The sequence below is a fragment of the Equus quagga genome, chromosome 9 (assembly GCF_021613505.1).
Source record: "Equus quagga isolate Etosha38 chromosome 9, UCLA_HA_Equagga_1.0, whole genome shotgun sequence".
In the NCBI taxonomy this organism is placed as follows: Eukaryota; Metazoa; Chordata; class Mammalia; order Perissodactyla; family Equidae; genus Equus; species Equus quagga.
In genome coordinates, this window is record NC_060275.1 from 1,247,323 (window position 1) to 1,255,311 (window position 7,989).

Here is a 7,989-nt window from a genome sequence, read left to right on the forward strand (position 1 = left end):
CGGCCCCTCGCCCGCCCGCCGGGCCTCCCGCCGCCAGTGGCTCTTAAATCCGGGGGAAGGGAGGGGACGGCCAGGCCCCGGTGTCCCCCCAAGTTCCCTCTCCCGACGGGTGCAGTGTCGGGCGCCTGTGGACTGGGCAGGGGCGCGGGGTCCCCGAGGCCGCGCGACGGAAAGTTCCAAGTCCCCAAAAGTCCCGCGGGCGGCCCACCGCGTTCTAGGACTTTCGGGACTGACGTGGGGGGCGGGGGAGAGGTCGCGCACGTCTCGACCGGCTCCGCACCCTCGGCGGGCGCGGCGCGTTCCCCGCACACGCACCCAACCCTCGCCGGCGGTCACGCGCCCGCGCGCACCCGCAGCCGCGCCCGCGCCCACCCCCGCGCACTCATTCCCGCGCGTGTCCTTCGTCCCTGAGCACCCGCCGTGACATGCCCCAGGCCGCGTCGCTGCCGCGCCCGCGCCCCTCGCCCCAGTGTGTCGTTTTTAATTTCCTAAATTTCTTATTTTTGTCCTCACAAGTGGCCCTGTCTGGTTTGAAGCTTTGGCACAGATGGCCTCCCGGCGCTTCCCCCAGCGTCGAGCCCCGGGGGGAAGCGGGCGGTGACCCGCCGGCCCTGGGCACCCGCAGGGCTGCGAGCTCCTCTCTTGGCTGGGGGTGGGGCTCTGGCCCGCTGGGTAGCCCCCCACCCTCGGGACGGACCCGGACCTTGCGTCGCTCGCCCGGCTCTCCGCTGGCTGCTTTTCCATTCTAGAATCTTCCCGCTTCCCAGCCCGGGTTCTCCCTCCTGCCGCTAATTGTGTAAGTTTAGCGAAGCAACAGCTTCGGGCTCCGGGAGAATCTCGCAGAGGAAGGAAGCGCACAGGTTCGCCTCGTCTCCGCTCAGCCCCCCCGCCACTTTTGCCAAGAAAACAAAAATCCCTTAAGGTTGGTTTTTGTTTTGCTTTTTGATGGTGGGCATATTCATTTACGCGATTTTGTTTTTGAAAAGAAAAATGACAAAGAGATTCGAAATCTAGAGTTGCCCTCCACGGTAGTGCTTTTATAGCTAAGCTATGCGGGGAAATACCTTCCTATCGCCATTATGCTGTGAACTTTTGCAAATGCTGCGAGCATCTTGGGGACGCTCTTGCATCCGGCGCAGAGGCGAAAAGTTGGCGGCCGGGGCTCTGGGGCGAGCGGGGCCAGGAACTTTCCTGGGAAAAGAGGGGCGACGAGAAGCGGGGCGGGGGAGGAAGGGAAGGGTGTGGGCGGGGGAGGCGGCTGTAGCGTGTGGAAGCTTCTTGCAGAATTTACAGGACCAACGAGATCAGTTTGTGGAAGTTGCGGAGCCCAGCGGAAAGGTGGTTGTCGGTGACTCTTTCTAGAAGAGAGAGACGCAGAAGGCTTCTCGGTGGGTCGGCCCCTGGCGGAAGGGGCCCTGCCTTTTGTGACCTGGTTAATTCTCTCTTTTTTCCTTCTTTTTTTATTAATCGACACTTCGGGGAGAAGCAGCAAGTGGCGGTCCCTGCGGCGTCCGAAGCTTTTCAGAGGAAGCCCGAGCCCGGCTCCCCCGCAGCCCCTTGGTCCCCGTGGCGCCGACTCCTCCTCTTTGGGCCACTTTGCGCTCGCCAACTGACCCCCACCGTTGTTGTTGCTAAGGCCATTGTCCGCCTCCCCCTGCTCCCCACCCACCCTCTGTTCAACTCACTGGCACGATTTCCCTAGGTCTTTCCGGGACTTCCAAATGCAACTGATTAATTTCGTCGACTTGCTTTGCATTTTCTCCGAGGTATGGTCGTGGGGAGGATATTTTAAGTCCCTCCAGTGAGGGCGAATCTGCACCCCCGGCCTTGTATCTCTAAGGAGCAAGCTTTCAGGCTGCAAAGGTGTCGCGCGAGTCGTGGTGCGCTTTGTAAGTGGGAAGATACGGCAGGCTGGGCTCGGCGCTGTGGTGGACACAGTGGCTCTCACAAAGTGAGCGGACACGAATGCAGGACTGGAGCTTGCCCGGGCCGACCTGCCCGGCGTGGGGCGCGGTCCCCGCCCGGGGCGCGCGGGGTGCAGCGGGCCTGGAGAAGGTGCAGGCTCCACATCGCCCTCCGTGCACGCTGCGGTGTGATTTCGTTGAGAAGATGGAGCAAAGACTTGGACGCAAGGGTCAGGGAGGCTGAGAAACGAGAACCTGCACAAATTCCCCGCCACTGGTAAAATGGTGTCGATCAGTAAATCTTGTGGCTCACCGTTTTTTTAATTGACTTGGGCAAACAAGATCAATAATAAAAAAAAAAAGTGAAGGTCGAAAACAAAAGGCGAGTTACCTCCTGACTTACCTGTTGTCCCTTCCTTGCTTCCCTCCACTGAGATCTGAAACTTTTTAAAATCGTTTTTATTCAATGCAGCAAGTTTTAATGAAAGCATATGCGTCTTAAGCTTGAGTCCCAACAATAAATTTATTGTGAGGTGACAACGTGTCAACGGAGTATTTTCCAGATGAGGGACAGGCTGTATCCTCCAGTCGCACCCAGATTAAAGGCACCCACGGAAATGTGCGTCAGAGATGCGGACACCGGCCCACGCACACGGCGCGCACATGCCTGCCGTCACATGACCGATGTCTATTAAAATATTGCAATACCTAAACACTATTACAAAAACAAAAGTTGTTTTCTTCGCTATAATTAAATCTAATTTGTTAATTGTCTTTCCTCCTGCAGTGTTGTTTTCATCTTGAGGTGACACGTTATTATTTTGTCTGCTTAATAATATTATTTGCAAATTAATACTGTATATTTTACATTAGCAGAACATATAATTAAGCTTTTGATTTAATTTGTATCATTTATTCAGATAAAACAGAAAGCCCATCCGCAGGATTGGTTTGACAAGCGGAGGTGGGAGAGTTGTTCCATTTTAACGTCCAACGTTACTGCAGCTACCTGGCTTTCTATCCACAAAAGACAGTTTCTCATAAGGTGCATTCTTACTTCATTGACAATGCACTTATTTCCCCAGCCACTTAATGCAAAAAGAGTATTCAAATTTAAAGCTTTGTTTTTTGTCTCCTTTCATTTCTTTTCCCCCAAATCAATGTTCCTTTCTTTTTCTCACTGGCCTTCTCTTCCCTCTCTCTGGTTCCTCCCCCACCCCCAACTTTTGTTTTGGGTCCTTATGGTTAAATCCAACATGATTTTGTGTCTTTAATGCTGTGACAAGTGACTACTAATTGGTTCTCACTTGAGTAAAGATATTACCATACTAATATTATTATTGGTAAGAAGAGGTAATTGATAACACCACCTGCCACTCTGGGGCAATCACGATGATAAATGTTTCCATCAACAGGAAATCTGTGCTTGGTGTACCACAGCCCAATGCAAACAGCATGTCAAGTGCCAATTATAAAGATGTTGCTTTTCTATTACATTGGGGGGGGCACTAGGAAACATGCAGCCAAAAATTATGTTTACGGTTTTTTGAAAACACTTCTTCCAAGCTTCTTGTTCACCCACTTGAAGGTAACTTTCCCCATAAAATTAAAATGCTCTACTTAAATAAACCAGTACATAGCTAACTGCCCTGCCCACATTCCACACAACTCCTGCTGCTGTCACCCGGTTCACTTTCAAAGCTATTGAGATAAATATGTTGAAATATTTTTAATAGGAGCCAAGAGCACAGCATATAAACCCGCCTGGGTCTGTGTGTTCGGAAGCCTCCTTGCATGCTCATGACAGGACGGCTCGCAACTTTACCGCAGAGGCATCACAGGCAAACATTTCACGGCTTTTATGTCCCACGCGGAGGAACATCGGCACATAGCCGTCCGTCTTCGCACTTGGGGGCGCAGATGATGTTAAGGTGCTTCTCTGTGACCATTGGGCTGCGCGTCTGGGCTGCGTGTACACCCAGGAGGGGCACCCCAGCACGTGTGATGACATAAATAATGCTGGCCAGCTAAAACTTTGACTCCCTGCCTGTAGGGAGGCTCAAACGATTATTATTAGCTTGCATTATTAGATGCAGGCCTCAAAAAGGCGAAATCAGCTATTGATAATTGCAAGAAGTATACAGCAGCTACTGTATCGATCGGCTTGTCCCTATTCCCCTGGTATGGGAGAGATAAGAAGACTCGCTCTTTACTGCAATATAATTTCTTTTGACCTATCTGCTTGCTACAGACTTATGATGAATAGCCGGAGTGGTTAAAGTCCTTTATCACGAAAGTTACCCCTTGATATAATATTGATTCTTTATAACTAGCTCCAAACACAAAAATCAAACTGTCCACTTGACCATCATCATCATCAATATCATCACAAAGCCTCTGGAATAAAGATCAGCACCAGCCTGAAAACGCTTTCTATAATCTTCCTGGCTAATCTTTATTTGCTGATGATGAAAAGAAAAAAAGGAGGAGGGCCGGAGGGAGAGCGAGCGGAATGTCATTCGGACGAACACTATATTATACGTGTGCATACATCAGGCCGAGGCCAGGCGGCCGCTCCTCGTAGGAACACGCGGTCGGCGCGGCCATGCTGCGCGGGGCTCGGCCTCCCACCCACCCGGGGAATCCGGGAGACACAGGAAGGGGTCCACGCGAGCTGCCTGACGGTAGACACAGACTGAGACCCACGGCCTCCTGCTCGTTCGAAATCAGGGTCGCGCGTCCTTGGCGCTCGGCCGGCTGCGCACCCGGGAGCGCGGGCGGAGAGGGGCGCGCGGGTGGGCTTGCGGCGTGGAGGTGCCGCGCCGCCCCCAGGCGCACATCAAAGGCCGCCGGCGCAATTCGTGTGCATTTCCCCAATTAACGGCATTTCCTGCCCCCTCCCCCGCCCGCCCCGCCCCGCCCCCCGCGCCGCCTGGCCGCCTGGGCGCAGCGACAAGCGTCACCCCGCGGGCGCGCCGCGGGTGTGGGGGCGCGTGTGTCCGCGCGTGGGCGCCTGCGGGGGTTCCCCGCGTGCGGGCCGGGGCTCCCCTGTCCCCGCTGGCGCTGCTGGACACCCAGGCCCCGTCCAGGCCGAGTTTCACGCTCGTTTTGGGTGGAGAGGGGCTGAGGGGCGCGACGGGGAACGCAAAGAGGACCCCAACTTCTGTCTCCTCGAACCTTTTTCGGCCTTGGTTTCTGCCCCTCCGGGCTTAGAATCTGGTCTCAACGGGCGATTGCTTTCAGGGACCCCTTCCTATGACACCCGCCCCAATCGCTTCCCATCCTCATTTCTGCAGCCCCCAGACATCGCAGACCAAATGGGCGAACTGGAAAAAGAGTGTGGCCCGAGGCATGGCAGCGGGAGGGTCACAGAGGGTCATCTGCCGCCTGCCCTCCACTGTGTTTGGAGGACGCGGCCACGCTCTTCCCCCTCTGGGTGGGACTAGCCGTGAGGAGATTGGGCGCTCGGCGGGGTTCCCTGAGGGGCGTGGGGTCCCGTCGGCCTCCCAGGCACCCCGAGTGGGCGGTGCCGACAGGATCCGGGGCTCAGGAGGTGGAGGAGAGTCGCCTTCGGTGTCAGGGGCGCGGCCGGTCCTGCTGGCTCCCTGCTGCGCCCACTGCCCTCCTCGGGTCAACCCTTTAGGGCGGCCCAGGCTCGGCAGTGGCACTGTCTCCTCCCTTCCCTCACGCCCCATCCCCTGGGCCCTCACCCATTTTAGTTCACTGGGGTCGGGCCCCAACCCCTTTACGCGGGACCACTTCGCTGATGGCAGCCCGCGGACGGCCTGGTGTGAAACCCCACGGGGAGTTTCATAACCTCGCGCCGCCCCACCGTCGTCACGGCGCGCGCCGGGAGGCCAGGGGTTGCTCCATCCCCAGCGGCCCCCAAGGGGTCTTCTCCTGCTCGGTGGGGGAGGGGGAGCAGGCGGGAAGCCAGTGGGCGAGAACTGGGGGTCCACCCCCGCCTCCTGCCACTGTTTCCCACGCTCTGACACGCGTGAGGCGCCCTGCTCCGCGTTTCCTCAGCTGGAGACAACACCGTTCTTCAGAATACGTTCAAAGCGATTTTAGAAAAGCGGGCACAACTTTGATGTGGCTGTCCCCATCGGGTTTGGCTTTCTCATTATCACAAATGTCATTTGCTTTGGCTCCAAGCTCTGCAAAAGCGCAGAGCTGAAATTCTGCAGAAGGCCTGGTCTGTGGGCCAGGCGCTCACCCAAGGTCCTTGAACCACCGTGATGGGGACAAAGGCCATAAAGTGAGGGGGTCTTGCTCTCATTCAAGGATGAACATCTTCACTGTGACCTAATCCACGGGGCTATTAATGGAACACGCCCATTCAGGCTGTCCTGGCAGGTCAGGCACAGGAGAGCAGGAACAAAAATCATACAAATTAGAGACGGTTCACATTCTCCAGGAAAAAAAAGAAATAAAAAAACCCCCAGCATTGTGATAGCAGAGGGAACAGTCTGGTACTTCAGCCATGCAGTATGGTTTGATGAGGGAAATCAGTCAGCAGCTCTGTCCAGACACGTGGGCCTCCCATGGCTGATGGTGGTGCTGGGCCGGGGGAGTGGGCAGCGGGCGGGCAGAGGCTTCTCTCCACCTGAGTGAGACGTGCTCCCAAAGGAGGACTGACTTTCAGGACTAAACAGCTTACACATGCCCCCTAAAGTCGTCAGATCTGCAGAAGCACACAGTTTCTGCTTCTCCTGTCTGCACTGCTGGCCACTGCGGAGAAGTTTTGCTTAATAATGTGTTCTGTGCCTTAAACTGTATATGTTTGACTCATCCAGACTTTTCTGTTTGAAGTCAGACAGGGAGGAAGTGATCCAGAGCTCCTCTGTGAAAGGACGTATTCCCTGCCCTTTGTGGAAGGGATACAGCAATTCTCTGTGTCCCAAAGACGCTGATTTTCCTGGAATCAGCAAGTGGGGGAAAAAAGGAATCCTTTACATAAATTTTGATCACTGGGTGGAAAGTGGATTTGCCTAAAGTCTGGAAATGTTTGCATGTTATGCATGTGTGCTCTGCCTTAAGGAAACCTATTGAATTAGAATTTATAAAATAGAAAATTGAAGGGGCCATTGTTTGCTTTACAAAGGATTCCTCACTTTTCTGGAGTATTAATTGCAGATTTCTCTAAAGTAGCCAGTGCTGCAGGATATTGTAAATTAGCCAGTGTTTACAGTGACACACCAATTTCATAAAGCCAGGCTCGCCTACAGGACTGAAGGGATGTGAGAGAGGCTCGGCAAGAGTACGGACGTTTTCGAATGGTGTCCTTAAGGAGGCCCTGCAAGCGCTGTCGTGTTTCCTCACAGTCTTCTCACGGGAAGGGGCAGCCTTGCTCGCCCACACCAGCTCAGCCTCGGGCAGCCAGCAGGTCTGTTTTGGCCGGCCATGGTGTCAGGCCTTGTCACAGCATAGTGAAGGAGAGGCATCCTCAGAGGCTGAGAGATAAAATGATTGGCTGGAAGAGGGGTCTAAGCATGTGAGAAATGCAAACAATAATAAAAGTCTCAATGACCGATGTGGCCAAAGAGGGAACATTTATTTATGTGTCAGAGCCCCTGCCATAGAAAGTAGAAGGGAAGAGGAATCTGAGGCCCTGGAAAGCAAGAAGAGAGAGGATGGGATCTTGAAACCAGAGAAGGTTGTGGTAGGATGGAAGCAGAGAGACCAGCGTGGATGTGGAAGGAGAGAGAGGAGAGAAAGGACAGAAGGTGATGGAGCCGTCCACACTTGGGTCTGAGAGCAGTGGGCTTGCTCAGAGAGTGGAAAGGAAAGCTGAGATTTGAAAGCAGCACGTGGACACTATAAGTCACGTATAACACGGCAAATCTCCCTTATGTCCATCACCAAAGTGTCTACACCACAGATTCTCAAGTCACAGACCTCCTCTGCTTTATGTGAGGTCAGTCCCTTCGTTCTGCACACCTTCTTCCACCCAGCCGTGTCCTTCTCTGTCATGAAGGCATTCCACAGTATTTGTGAGGACAGTAGGGCTCTTAGAGTGTTTGGGAAACAGAACGACTGTGGCGTTTATTATGGTGAATTTGAGAAAAAGAGCTCATACCTGCTC